Source organism: Heterodontus francisci, chromosome 38, assembly GCF_036365525.1.
Source record: "Heterodontus francisci isolate sHetFra1 chromosome 38, sHetFra1.hap1, whole genome shotgun sequence".
In the NCBI taxonomy this organism is placed as follows: domain Eukaryota; kingdom Metazoa; phylum Chordata; class Chondrichthyes; order Heterodontiformes; family Heterodontidae; genus Heterodontus; species Heterodontus francisci.
The window spans coordinates 22,294,604-22,308,761 of NC_090408.1; the positions used below are offsets into that span (position 1 = coordinate 22,294,604).

Below are 14,158 nucleotides of genomic sequence, written 5' to 3' on the forward strand. Positions count from 1 at the left end.
GAAGGGCCTGTTTCAGTGCTGTATCTCTAATCTAATCTAATCTAATCTATCAAAGCCAGAAGACACCCGCTGTGCAGTTAAAACCCAACAGCACGTGGGGAAACCTAGACTGCCAGGTTTCCAGTCTGAAATTCCACCCCTGCCTATGCAACCCACCCCAGTAAATATCCAAGCCTGAATGTTAGTAATAATTACAGAAAACATGAATACAGAAAATATTGTGGGAGGAAAAATAGTAGCGATCTTGGAAGGTGGAGCAGAATAATGTAATTCAGGAATTCAAGCCAGAATCAGCTCATGTTATCCTCCACATCCACTTATTAACATGTCAATCAGTAACGGGGCAATTCATCATATCGTAGAATGTTCCAACACGAAAACAAGCCATTCGCCCATCCAGTACCGTATTTTCTCCTTGGGAGCCATCAAGTCTAATCCCAGTCCAGAGTGCTCACTACACCCTTTGACATTTTTTTTTAAAGCAGCTATTTTCAAGAGTTTAAACAGGAAACCAGTAGAAACACCTATCATTCTACACCTTTCTGGCCATCAGCAGCACATGGTTCTGGCTATGGAAATCTGCTGGTGCTTCTCATCACATCTTGAGGTTGAATTGGAAACCTTACTCAAGGTAAGTGACAGCAACAGAAGAGAATCTGTTTAAAATAAACATGTATTCTACTATGATCTGCATGCTTTCCCATACTGGGAGTCCCAAAAGCATTCAAGAAACAGTGACTTTCTGCAAACTAGTCAATCATATGGGACATCACTCATGTTTAGCCTACACCACTTCCACTGCAAGGTTTCACTCGACTGAAAGCAGAGGTCAGAGCCTGGAATATTCATGTACCAGTAATTTGGGGATCTGATCTCTGCAGTTGATTCTGGGGCTTGTGCTTCAATTCAGCCAAACTCTGACCAGAGGGCAATGTCACAATTTGCCACTGATAAATACTAATTAAGGCTAAAGCATTGGCTAAACTGTTACTGCAGCGTGCTTTTACAAATAGCTTTTATTAGTAGGGGGATCGAGTTTCGGAGCCACGAGGTCATGCTGCAGCTGTACAAAACTCTGGTGAGACCGCACCTGGAGTATTGCATGCAGTTCTGGTCACCGCATTATAGGAAGGATGTGGAAGCTATGGAAAGGGTGCAGAGGTGATTTACTAGGATGTTGCCTGGTATGGAGGGAAGGTCTTACGAGGTAAGGCTGAGGGACTTGAGGTTGTTTTCGTTGGAAAGGAGGAGGAGAGGTGACTTAATAGAGACATATAAGATAATCAGAGGGTTGGATAGGGTGGATAGTGAGAGTCTTTTTCCTCGGATGGTGATGGCAAACACGAGGGGACATAGCTTTAAGTTGAGGGGTGATAGATATAGGACAGATGTCAGAGGTAGTTTCTTTACTCAGAGAGTAGTAGGGGCGTGGAACGCCCTGCCTGCAACAGTAGTAGACTCGCCAACTTTAAGGGCATTTAAGTGGTCATTGGATAGACATATGGATGAAAATGGAATAGTGTAGGTCAGATGGTTTCACAGGTTGGCGCAACATCGAGGGCCGAAGGGCCTGTACTGCGCTGTAATGTTCTAATTCTAAAAAAAAATATAGTCCCACCTTTCTTAAATTAGCAACAGGGAAAGACTCAGACCTGTAGCACACCATAACTGAAGAAATGGAGGTGTAGAGTAAATGAAGGATTTAAAGGAATGTAGATAGCTTGTAAATGCATCACTTACTCTAATTGTACCAAAACTTTTGTAATATCATGGTTTTATACGGCAGTTGTACTCTCTTAACAGAAGTTAAGTATTGTCTTACTCACAGCATTTTTTAATGATGACCTGAGTGGACAAACAAGTTAGAATGGACTTGAATAATATTTTTTCAGGCAAAAGAGGGTAATCAATAAACCTTAACCTCATGTTTTTATATAAAGATATTTGTTTGTCTTTTCTCTTTTAATTTAGAAGAATGCATAAATGGGTCTGGCGCTGCACTTCTTGTTTATTGGTATGGGTGAGACTGGCAAGACACTAGTTATTTCCCATGAGTCACTTATGCATTAATGGCAATGGAGTCACATGTAGGCCAGAACAGAAATGGATGGCAGATCCCTCAGTGGAGTATTCGTGAACCATTTCATGCAGTACCAGCCCATAAATTACCAGATATACTGAATTCATTTTTCCAGCTTGATATGGCAGGATTTGAACTCAGGCTCTCCAAGTTGCTGGTCCAGTGCGATAATCTGGACTACCATAACCTAATGCAATTCACTGCTAGCAGCACCCAGAGTTATGCTGCAAGTGGCACAAGCTCTGACCAGCCTGACTCCTGGGGAGCACATCAAAGTATCAACATTCTTAAAACGCTTTATATAAAAACAGACAAGTTTATAAAGTGCCCAGCTTAATACTGCACCAGAGATCATACTCATGTGGTGTCAAGCACAAAGAGTGTGTGAGGCAGCCTCTGCTAGGGGCCCTCAAACCACTGTATTCTACATTGAGACTGGAATGGGATTCGACTGTCAGATTTGCATTGCTGTGAAGCAATGCACAAGTGGCAGAATAACTGCGCCCTTTGTTCCTGGTTATATTTCCTAACCACTTTTGCACTTCATTTGGCTTCAACTACATTTCTTAATAACCTACTTATCTGCTTCTGATAAAATAAGTCCAAATAATCACAGGACAAGCATATTTACTTTCCTTTAACGAGTAACATTTTCAGGACAGTTAATCATCTACAGCATAATGAATTACTAACGCCTTTACACAAAAATAGCATTAGGTCCAACACTAACATACATGCAAGCCTTGCATCCAATCCTCAGTAGATTATTCATGACTTGCTATTGTGTTGAATGTGACAGTTTTAAAAAAAAATACTTACTCTTGTTAGACAACAAAACAAAGGGATGTCCCTTCTTTTACTCCCTCACTTATTCATTCCCTTCCCAGACCCTCAACAGTTATACAGACACCTAAGGGGGAGGGGAAAGGCAAATGGCCTGCTTTGTGTCTTCCATCAATTCACACATCATCACCACAAGAGTGCCGAAGGACACAGTACTGACATCTTCGCAAATTTTTCATTCTTTCTGCAGCCACATGCCTGGTCTGTATAAGTTGCCTCCCCACCAGCAAAGCAGAGTTTGAGAATTCCATTAATAGGGTAGGAAAATGCAGCAGCGATTCCAAATGTTATTATACGATGGTGCACTTATACTCAGTGCCCATCATTCCCAAGTCCCTCCTTTCTTAACTTAGCACCAGGGAAAGTTCACTGCTGAAGCAAAGCAGCTGATAAACAACTGACATACAACAGTGGAAATGCAAAAAAAATAGGAAAACTCCCAAGCAGGCAGAAGGAGAGGGGAGAAAAAAAAGATTGTTGTAGATCCTACAATAATTTTCTGAACATAATGTCAGAGCTTTACTTCAAGCTGTTGTCCACATGCTAAACAGAAGCAAGACAGTGCGAGCAGGTGATTAAGTATATACACGCAGTGAGCTGCAATATGCATGCGTATTGGCAAGCATGGTTTTGCAAACTCATTTGAAAACTGGTTTGCCAAAATGTAGTTTGGATATCAGGACGTTAAAATCTGGATCTGTAGACAGTAACTGGAAAAATTGTTGGTGGCTGGAACCAGACAAGCAAAAATATGGGGCAGGGGTGGGGTGGAAAGAAAGAGCATTCTTTAATAGATTGTTAAATACAACTTCTATTGAGAAACTTGAAAGACTGAACCATCTGTTAAATTAACATTTCAACTTCCTCTTGCAGGCTTCTTCATAACATTTGACAGAACACAAGTGATAAAATGTTCCTTTCCACTGCACCTTGATGTCCAACATTAAGATGGCAATGTGTTCTGGAAACTAAAAGCAGACCAATACAGGAATCAGGATTGGTTCCTGGATTTGTGTTTCAAACAATTACTTCAAATTCTGCCAACATTCGGCAGCACATTAAAATATCACCCTTATTAAACATGCAAACAGAGATCAAATTATTCAGCCTTAAAATGATTCAAGTGCGTGCATTTACACTACCTCCAGGTACTCAAAAATGCTCAACAAGTTGTGGCTATTCTTTAAAGATGCCTCTATCTGTGGACCAGAAAAGACACATTGGCATTCTGAGGAGAAAGGAACACAAGCACTGACTGTACTGAGAGAAATCTAATGCCTAAAACAGATAATAAAAAACACAAAGACATTACAGATTTTACTAGAACAGCTTTAGCTGACAATTCAGAAACTCCAATTCTCTGCATTTCTCTACACTCAACACTTAAAATTCATTAACATTCAATTACCGTAAAACCATATAACCCTCAGCTAAAACATCACAACACCTGAAAATTACTATCAACAATTCATGAATTTGTATCAAATTTCTCCTTCCTGGAGGCATTAGCCCTTTTATTTCACATGGGTTTTTAAATAAGCAAAGAGCGTGAAGCAAAGAAAGAGAGTGTAGAATAAATGACTTTAAAAGAAAATAATTGCTATTAGTGGCCGAGGTGCTGGGATTGTCCTTCAAGACAAGGTAGAGAACTCCAATGTGCAAAAAGGTACATAAATGGCACAGACAAATGCTGAAGAGTTACAATTTCTGACTCCTTCATTGGCAGGAAATGGCCGTTCAGAACCAATAGCAACTCGATCTGTAAACAGATTATTAGTATCCTCTATTTTTGCCAGCATTCATCTAGTAAAATTAATACTTCATATTATAAGTTTGTGGCAGGACCATTAATTCAGTTTACTTTGTATATAAAAAAATTCATTTACATCAGAGGGCTGCAGCTTCAGGTTTCTGCTATCATTGGCAGGCAAAGAGCATGGTTAATGCATCAAAGGCTAAATTCTGTTGTTCTAAACAGGATGTAAGCTTGATCTGCGTTCATTCATCGATCATTCAAAATGACATGTTTGCAAATAGGAAAAGCTTTTTTTTGTACATTCATTCTGGGAACATGGACATCACTGGCAAGGCTGGCGTTTATCTCGAGAAAATAGCAGAGTCTTCTTAAACCGTTCTAGTCTGTGTTGTGAAGCAACTCCCAGAGTCCTGTTCAGTAGGGAGTTCCGAGGTTTTGACCCTGCAACCATGAAAGATGATGATATATGTCCAAGAGTTGCAGGCATGAGGAGGCTGCTGCAATTTTGATTAATGGGATAGATATGTAATTATTTATTTTTGCACTTAAACACACTCTATTCCTTTGTTTTACATTACCATCAAAGCAATCGGAGGCACCTGCGGATTCTTCCTGGCTCTGTCCTCATGTTAGGAGCTGAATTAGCAAGTGTAGCTTTGCTACAATGTTTCCTTCAACACTCATACTCTTGTTAACTCTCTCTACACCTCCTGCCGTCATCAGCAGAGCATTAATGAAATCAAATCAGTAGCAAAGCAAACGAGGAAGGTGCTTTGCTCTGAAATTGTTCCCATTAGATTGCTAATTGGGTCAAAACTAGGCACATCAAAAAGAAAAATTTCAATACAAAAACATTTAGCGCTGAGATCTCACATTTATATAACAATGCTGCAACTCATTTGCAACTTTATAAAACTATTTTAGCTATGTAATTAACATGACAAAGTTTTAGGTTCTAATCCTTACAAATTGCTCACATCAAATCATTCCTTCCACATAATTCCACAGTCAGATACAAATCAATTCATTTTCACCCCTGGGAAACATTGAGATTACAACTGCAGGATGTTCACCATTAAATCTTATGGGCTCCATTTAAATTCAACAAATCTTTCTCGGAGCCTAGTCAATTTCCCTACAGGAAGGGAGGAGAGGAAAAGGAAGAGAGGGGACGGATGTATGGAAAGGCAGTATGCAAGTCACTCCAACTGTTCTCTTGCAATAAGTATGTTTGTGCCCTTCTCAAAACAAAACGCAAGGCGAAAGGGAGTAATTTATTAGCATAGCAAATTGGAGCACCAATGTGGTGTGCTTTAATACTGACAAAAACAAAATTCATCCATGCTGTTAAGCTTATAGACTCAGGTGTGCTGCTGTGGAGATGAACCCAGATACTAAATGAGCCATATAGAATTAGTTGATAATGGAGTCTAGGGGCTTGAGGGTGAGGCAACAAAAATTAAATGTCAGCGAGGACTTGATACTGTCACTTGCTCACTTTCTTGAAACAAATAAACAGCATGTGGTATAACCGACTCAGAAAAAAAGCAAACTAAATGTCATCTTTCAACACAAGCAAAAGTTCCCCTATTTCTCATTTACACTAAATTTGTCATGAAAAGGTTAATGTCTATCAAGTTGCCCACACAAATTTACCAGTAGCAGCTACTCCCACCATTGTCTCTACATTATGGGGAAACAAAGTTTGTCTATGTACTGTTTCAGATCTTAAATGCAAAAGAAAATTGGATAAATAAAATGAAGTTTCTTTTTAAAAAATAATCAAATTTGTTGTGCAATGTCAGTTATTAAATTCATTCAGAATGAACTTATAAAAACAGTATTTTAACTTAATTGTTCAATTTCTTCACCTTTGGTTAAATTGTAGAACAGTCACTACAATGTAGTATCAAGTTTTTCATTCTGTGGCAAAGCAACCATAACTATCACAGGATGACGGCAGTCTCATTTAACATAAGGGAACAAGTCAGATTTGTCGGCTGAAGAAATTTGCCTGTAGAAATATCTCCATTATATTCACAGTTTAATGGTAATGGAAAGAAGGTACCAGCCCTTCGCTTTGCAAGCTGGAACGTCAGAACTATGTGTCCTGGCCTGTCGGAAGACCTTACACAAATCAACGATTCTCGGAAGACCGCCATCATTAACAACGAGCTCAGTAGATTCAATGTGGACATTGCAGCACTTCAGGAGACTCGCCTCCCCGCGAGTGGCTCTCTAGCAGAGCAAGACTACACCTTCTTCTGGCAGGGCAGGGATCCTGAAGAACCAAGACAGCATGGAGTGGGCTTCGCCATCAGAAACTCCTTGCTCAGCATGATAGAGCCTCCCTCAAATGGCTCGGAACGCATACTGTCCATCCGACTGCTCACCACCTCTGGTCCAGTACACCTACTCAGCATCTATGCTCCAACACTCTGCTCCGCACCTGAAGCTAAAGACCAGTTTTATGAACAACTCCATAACATCATTAGCAGCATCCCCAACACCGAACACCTATTCCTGCTGGGGGACTTTAATGCCAGGGTTGGGGCCGACCATGACTCATGGCCCTCCTGCCTTGGGCGCTATGGCGTTGGAAGGATGAATGAGAACGGGCAGAGACTGCTTGAGTTGTGTACCTATCATAACCTCTGCATCACCAACTCGTTCTTTCACACTAAACCCTGTCACCAGGTTTCATGGAGGCACCCAAGATCACGTCGTTGGCACCAGCTAGACCTCATTGTCACAAGGCGAGCCGCCTTAAACAGTGTTCAAATCACACGCAGCTTCCACAGTGCGGACTGCGACACCGACCACTCCCTGGTGTGCAGCAAGGTTAGACTCAGACCAAAGAAGTTGCATCATTCCAAGCAGAAGGGCCACCCGCGCATCAACACGAGCAGAATTTCTCACCCACAGCTGTTACAAAAATTTCTAAATTCACTTGTAACAGCCCTTCAAAACACTCCCACAGGGGATGCTGAGACCAAGTGGGCCCACATCAGAGACGCCATCTATGAGTCAGCTTTGACCACCTACGGCAAAAGTGCGAAGAGAAATGCAGACTGGTTTCAATCTCATAATGAAGAGCTGGAACCTGTCATAGCCGCTAAGCGCATTGCACTTTTGAACTACAAGAAAGCCCCCAGCGATTTAACATCCGCAGCACTTAAAGCAGCCAGAAGTACTGCACAAAGAACAGCTAGGCGTTGCGCAAACGACTACTGGCAACACCTATGCAGTCATATTCAGCTGGCCTCAGACACCGGAAACATCAGAGGAATGTATGATGGCATGAAGAGAGCTCTTGGGCCAACCATCAAGAAGATCACCCCCCTCAAATCTAAATCGGGGGACATAATCACTGACCAACGCAAACAGATGGACCGCTGGGTTGAGCACTACCTAGAACTGTACTCCAGGGAGAATGCTGTCACTGAGACTGCCCTCAATGCAGCCCAGCCTCTACCAGTCATGGATGAGCTGGACATACAGCCAACCAAATCGGAACTCAGTGATGCCATTGATTCCCTAGCCAGCGGAAAAGCCCCTGGGAAGGACAGCATTACCCCTGAAATAATCAATAATGCCAAGCCTGCTATACTCTCAGCACTACATGAACTGCTATGCCTGTGCTGGGACGAGGGAGCAGTACCCCAGGACATGCGCGATGCCAACATCATCACCCTCTATAAAAACAAAGGTGACCGCGGTGACTGCAACAACTACCGTGGAATCTCCCTGCTCAGCATAGTGGGGAAAGTCTTTGCTCGAGTCGCTCTGAACAGGCTCCAGAAGCTGGCCGAGCGCGTCTACCCTGAGGCACAGTGTGGCTTTCGTGCAGAGAGATCGACTATTGACATGCTGTTCTCCCTTCGTCAGATACAGGAGAAATGCCGTGAACAACAGATGCCCCTCTACATTGCTTTCATTGATCTCACCAAAGCCTTTGACCTCGTCAGCAGACGTGGTCTCTTCAGACTACTAGAAAAGATCGGATGTCCACCAAAGCTACTAAGTATCATCACCTCATTCCATGACAATATGAAAGGCACAATTCAACATGGTGGCTCCTCATCAGAGCCCTTTCCTATCCTGAGTGGTGTGAAACAGGGCTGTGTTCTCGCACCCACACTTTTTGGGATTTTCTTCTCCCTGCTGCTTTCACATGCGTTCAAATCCTCTGAAGAAGGAATTTTCCTCCGCACAAGACCAGGGGGCAGGTTGTTCAACCTTGCCCGTCTAAGAGCGAAGTCCAAAGTACGGAAAGTCCTCATCAGAGAACTCCTCTTTGCTGACGATGCTGCTTTAACATCTCACACTGAAGAATGCCTGCAGAGTCTCATCGACAGGTTTGCGTCTGCCTGCAATGAATTTGGCCTAACCATCAGCCTCAAGAAAACGAACATCATGGGGCAGGATGTCAGAAATGCTCCATCCATCAATATTGGCGACCACGCTCTGGAAGTGGTTCAAGAGTTCACCTACCTAGGCTCAACTATCACCAGTAACCTGTCTCTAGATGCAGAAATCAACAAACGCATGGGTAAGGCTTCCACTGCTATGTCCAGACTGGCCAAGAGAGTGTGGGAAAATGGCGCACTGACACGGAACACAAAAGTCCGAGTGTATCAGGCCTGTGTCCTCAGTACCTTGCTCTACGGCAGCGAGGCCTGGACAACGTATGCCAGCCAAGAGCGACGTCTCAGTTCATTCCATCTTCGCTGCCTTCGGAGAATACTTGGCATCAGGTGGCAGGACTATATCTCCAACACAGAAGTCCTTGAAGCGGCCAACACCCCCAGCTTATACACACTACTGAGTCAGCGGCGCTTGAGATGGCTTGGCCATGTGAGCCGCATGGAAGATGGCAGGATCCCCAAAGACACATTGTACAGCGAGCTCGCCACTGGTATCAGACCCACCGGCCGTCCATGTCTCCGTTATAAAGACGTCTGCAAACGTGACATGAAATCGTGTGACATTGATCACAAGTCGTGGGAGTCAGTTGCCAGCATTCGCCAGAGCTGGCGGGCAGCCATAAAGACAGGGCTAAATTGTGGCGAGTCGAAGAGACTTAGTAGTTGGCAGGAAAAAAGACAGAGGCGCAAGGGGAGAGCCAACTGTGCAACAGCCCCGACAAACAAATTTCTCTGCAGCACCTGTGGAAGAGCCTGTCACTCCAGAATTGGCCTTTATAGCCACTCCAGGCGCTGCTTCACAAACCACTGACCACCTCCAGGCGCGTATCCATTGTCTCTCGAGATAAGGAGGCCCAAAAGAAAATGGTAAATGTTATTTTGTCTGCTCTATAGTTTACTCCTAGTAAGGCAAAAATCAATTTTAGCACTACAAAAAGTTGAAGATTCCAGTATTTTGAATTAAGCAACATAAACAATATAGCAAAGTGGGAGTTTATACTCAAATTTGAATAATTTGAATTAAGTCACTGATTAAAAATAAAGAGTATACAATATGAGACTTGGCCCCACCCCACCCTCTGCCACCCAACAGATACACGTACCCTTAATAAAGGAAATCTTCACTTTTTCAGTGATGTTTCATGAATAATGCATATATTCCCCCAGCAGCTTGCTTGGCAAAGGCAATATATATTCCTTGGACTTTTTTTCTATAGGTTAAACATTTTATCTAATGTAGTGAAGAATTAGCCAATATTGTATAACAGATTTAGTGAAGAACAAAGCTACAAATTTTATTTCCATCTTAAAAGACCTCTATATCCATTAAGGTTTTCTTGTTTTAAGGAAAATGGTCGATTGTGAACAGTGTAAGAAAAGGGAGACTGAAGTACATTGGGCAGTGCTCGCAGTTAGATAGTCGCAGTGATTGTGAAGACTAAGAGATGGAAATATTGGTCCTATGTAGGTCAGAAAAATGCCACAAATCGGACCAGTTTTGATGCAGTTCGACTGAATCTATTGTCTCACAAAAAAATGTTGGCTTCAAAAAGCCATTCAGATATCAGAGAAAACCAAAAAAGAAAATCTGAGCAATGAAGCAGCTGCAGACACTGCACAGACAGCGAGTATGGGGCCTCTGTTATAAACGGTCGTCACAGTTAAGCAGGACTGCTCCTCTTATTTACAACCCAAGCCTTCATTAGTGATGTTAAACACTATTGTAATTGTTCTCACTGTTCTGAACATCCTATTTAATTTCATTTACCGGTACAATTTCATTCACCAGATTGCTGGTAGGTTATCCTGTGACAGCCATTTTTGAATACATTTGAGTATGACTTTTACAAAAATATTTGCCAACATTACTACCAAGCAGAAGCCAGTGATAGCTCAAAATGATTTGTTCCATGATAGTTATTTCATTCACATCGACAGACCATTAGTAAAATCTCCCTCTCATAGGAAGAAAGGGCATCATAAGAGATTGGACAATAGATTTCTAGCTAATCCTGAATACCAATAAACAGGTTCCTTAAACAAACCTTTAACTTCAAGGGCGTTATATTTATATTATAATATTTATAGTGTCCAAAAGAATCATTTTGAACTTCTGTTATGCCCTCTTCAAGCACTGTATTTTAAAACCTGTTAGGAGTAGGAATAAGAAATGAAACAGAAATTAACTTGCATTTATATAAGTACCACTTATAACTTTAGGGCATTCCAAAGCACTCCAAAATAGATTTTTATAAGGATGGTCACTGGCATCTGGACAGGTACTTGAATGAGCAAGGCATAGAGGAATATGGAATTAATGCAGGCAGGTGGGATTAGTATAGATAGGTATTATGGTCGGCATGGATGCGGTGGGCCGAAGGGCCTGTTTCTATGCTGTACGACTCTATGTTGTTATGTAACCAAAAGGAAGCAGCCAATTAGCACACAGCAAATTCCCACAAACAACAAATTAAGATAACCAGGTAATCTGTTTTCCGTGTTTTTGGTTGAGGGTCAACATCTCATTTGAAGGACCCCACTGCCAACAATACAGTAATCCCTCTATGCTGCATTGAACTGCTAACCTTTTGTGCACAATACTGGAATAGGGCTTGAACTGACAATCTTCTGAATCAAAACATCATACACTAAAAAATAGAATTCCACCCCTGCATGGGCTGGTTATTCTTTGTGCGTGCGCGTGCGTGGAGGTGAGGGTGGTTAGATCTAGCCACTGTTATTGAATCTGTTAGTATATTCCACTGGATCAGCTTCAAGAAACAGCATTTTTTTTTAAAAACATTGGTCTACGCAATATTGAGGCTGCAAACTCATTAAAAGTCTTCTGTATGTATGCACTGTCAAGTAGCTATTTATTACTTCCTTCATCATTTCCATAATCAGTGTCTGTCATGCTTTTTGTTACAATGAATGAGTAAGCTTAATTGTACAAACAACAACTTGCATTTATATAGCACCTTAAATGTAGTAAAACGTCTCAAGGTGCTTCACAGGTACATTACCAAAGAAAATTTGATAGCAAGCCAGGAGGACTTATTAGGGAAGATTAAAGGCCTGCTCAGGTAAGGAAAAGAAACCCCGACCCAAACCACATCGGACCCGCGCCAGAGTCCTTCCATTTTTTCCTGCGCCTGACCTGACCACCAGAATGTTCACCTTCCGATTCCAAATCCGTTTTTCACGTTTTCAGTTTGTGCAGATAAGTAACAAAAACTCTAATTGGACTTGAAAGGTTGTTTAAAAAGATGAAGATTGGAGCCACGAGGTCAGTGATTGTTTGGTCACAAATTAAACAGAAACCCATGGAGTTGTGCCCAGGCTGGTTATGCCACACTGTACCAGTATCTGTATTGCTTAAAATAAACAAAGCAATTGCCCAAAGGCTCAGAAAATATGATAAATTACCTAGACTCCTGCTTTAGAGGCTGAAATACTGGCTGCAAGTTTATCCCATGAGCAGCTGAGATGCAGAGACCAGGAAGGTCTTGCGGGATTAATGATAAAATATACAGTATTTTTATTTTAAAAATATAAAATGATCATTGTCAGGACTCTAGTCTACAAGCAAACAGTACTGTATACTACACAAGTCGTCGGGTCCAGTCAGGTAGCAGGCCTTTAGGGCAGATGACCAAAAGCTTGGTTAACGAAGTAGACTTCAAGGAGCATCTTAAAGGACGAGGGAGAGGTAGACAGCTGGAGAGGTTTAGGGAGGGAATTCCAGAGCTTAGTGATTAGGCACCTGAAAGCATGGACACCAATGGTGGAGCAATAAAAATTGGGAATGTGCAAGAGGCCAGATTTGGAGGAAAACAGAAATCTCAGAGGCTTGTAGGGCTGGAGGAGGTTGCAGGGCTGGAATTGGGCAGACCCACAGACAGTTTAGTTTAGTTTAATTTAGAGATACAGCACTGAAACAGGCCCTTCGGCCCACCGAGTCTGTGCCGACCATCAACCACCCATTTATACTAATCCTACACTAATTCCATATTCCTACCACATCCCCACCTGTCCCTATATTTCCCTACCACCTACCTACACTAGGGACAATTTATAATGGCCAATTTACCTATCAACCTGCAAGTCTTTGGCATGTGGGAGGAAACTGGAGCACCCGGAGGAAACCCACGCAGACACAGGGAGAACTTGCAAACTCCACACAGGCAGTACCCAGAATTGAACCCGGGTCGCTAGAGCTGTGAGGCTGCGGTGCTAACCACTGCGCCGCCAAAGTTCTATAAATAAGGATAATAAATTTTAAAATGGAGGCATTGTTGAACCAGAAACCTGTGTAGGTCAGCAAGCACAAAGGTGATGGATGAATGAGTTAGGATGTGGTTGCAGTTTTGGACAAGTTCAAGATTATAGAGTGTACAGATGGTAGGCCTGCAAGGAGAGCACTGGAATAGTCGAGTCCAGAGGTAACAAAGGCCTGGATGAGTGTTTCAGCAGATGAGCTGAGGTGGCACGTGTAATGAGTTCTTTTATGTTGTCTGATGCAACATAAATTAGATGTGTGGAGTCCAGTTGGTTGAAGATCTCAAACAGATTTATTACAGCTAAATACTATATACAGGACAGAGCTAATTATTTACAGAACCTTACTCTGGGTGTTACAGTTGCAGAGTGACTCTGGCTTCGAATCACATGACTACATCCTGGTACTTAGCTCTTTAGCATACTAAGATCTTAAAGGGACATCATTCTTAAAGGCAATCATACAACAGGGTGGAGACAGGCAATGATATGGAGGTGAAAGTAGACAGTGTTGGTGATGGAGAGAATATGGTGTCAGAAGCTCTGCTCACCTCTTACCTCTGACTGGAGACCAAGCTTAGAGGATACAAGATCAGCAACATTGGCAATTGCATGTCAGCATAGGTGGCTTTTTGATGCTAGTCTCCACAGCATCAGCCAAGATAATTATGGATGAGGAAGACCATTCAGACCTGTTGCAACCAAGGCAGGAGGAACAAAGAACAAAGAAAATTACAGCACAGGAACAGGCCCTTCGGCCCTCCAAGCCAGTGC

At 42.3% G+C, this 14,158-nt stretch overlaps 1 protein-coding gene across 15 annotated transcripts in view; it reads right to left on the bottom strand.

Annotated features, from left to right (window-relative positions):
• mef2aa (myocyte enhancer factor 2aa) overlaps positions 1 to 14,158 on the bottom strand; it is a 247,414-nt gene that overhangs the window by 194,546 nt on the left and 38,710 nt on the right. Inside the window, exon 2 of one of the 15 annotated variants that reach the window (XM_068017790.1) lies at positions 13,943 to 14,076. The exons of 13 other annotated variants lie outside the window; for them this stretch is intronic. The gene's annotated coding sequence lies outside the window, so the exon portion shown is untranslated. Of the gene's footprint in view, positions 1 to 13,935; positions 14,077 to 14,158 lie in introns of all 15 variants that reach the window. One more of the 15 variants, XM_068017789.1, reaches the window with a different exon arrangement.